A 1,363-nucleotide genomic window follows, 5' to 3' on the forward strand; every position below is an offset into this window, starting at 1 on the left:
TCGGGCTCGAACTCACGGACCGCGAGATCGTGACCTGGCTGAAGTCGGACGCTCAACCGACTGCGCCACCCAGGCGCCCCTCTTTTTATTTTTTTAATGTTTACTTATTTTTGAGAGAGAGAGAGAATGCAAAGAGAGGAAGGGCAGAGAGAGAGACACACACACAGAATCTGTAGCAGGCTCCAGGCTCTGAGCTGTCAGCATAGAGCTCGACTTGGGTTTTGAACTCATAAACTGTGAGATCATGACCTGAGCCAAAGTCAGGTGCTTAACCTGACTGAGCCACCTAGGGACCCCTAAAATCTGTTCAATCTTAATTATTAAAGGCATATTTGGTTTCACCCCTTACATTTTAAAAATATCTAACCTTTATCCAGACATATAGTTACTTAAATCAAGAAAATGAAAAGAATTATTTTGTCTTTTTAAAAAGTATACCAGAGGGATGCCTGGGTAGCTTAGCCAATTAAGCGCCCAACCTTGGCTCAGGTCACAGTCTCATAATGCATGGGTTCCAGCCCCACACCAGGCTGTGTGCTGACAGCTCAGAGCCTGGAGTCCGCTTCAGATTTTGTGTCTCCCGCTCTCTGCCCCTCTCCCACTCACACTCTGTCTTTTCTGTCTCAAAAAATACATGTGTTAAAAAAAATAGTAATAATAAAAAATAAAAATGAATAAAAAGCACACCAGAGAAATAACCCAAGTGTTGATCAACAAACAAATGGATGAACAAAATGTGCTATATCCACATAATGGAATATTATTCAGTCATAAAAAGGAATGGACTTCTGATACATGCTATATGATACATGCTACATGATACATGCTACAGACACAGAAGAGTAGGTCTTGTGTGATTCCACTTACATGAAATGTCAAGAATTGGCAAATTAACAGAGACAGAAAGTAGATTAGAAGTTTCCAGAAGCTAGAGGAAGGAATAGTGGCAGCCATTGTTCAACGAATAGAGTTCCTTTTGGGGTGATGTAAAAGTTTTAGAAATAGTGGTGATAATTGCCCAACAATGTGAATGTAATTAACACCATTAAATTGTATGCTTAAAATTGTTTGAAATGGCAAATTGTATGAGATATATATGTATCGAGAGAGAGATGGGGTCTAGATCCTTCCACCTACTTTAGTAACTGCACTTTTAGTTCTCTTATAGATGAATCTTCCATGTAAGACAAAAGTAATGGATGGTGGTAGAAGTCAACAAAATTCTTTCCTTGAGGGGAAGGAATATAGACTGGGAAGGGGCATGATGAAACCTTTTGGGGTTCAGAAAATGCTTTATATCCTGGTCTGTTAATGGGTGTATACATATGTAAAAATTCACTAAGAAGTATATTCAAGTTTTGTA

Source organism: Herpailurus yagouaroundi, unplaced genomic scaffold, assembly GCF_014898765.1.
Source record: "Herpailurus yagouaroundi ecotype Mexico unplaced genomic scaffold, PumYag 29, whole genome shotgun sequence".
NCBI classification, from domain to species: domain Eukaryota; kingdom Metazoa; phylum Chordata; class Mammalia; order Carnivora; family Felidae; genus Herpailurus; species Herpailurus yagouaroundi.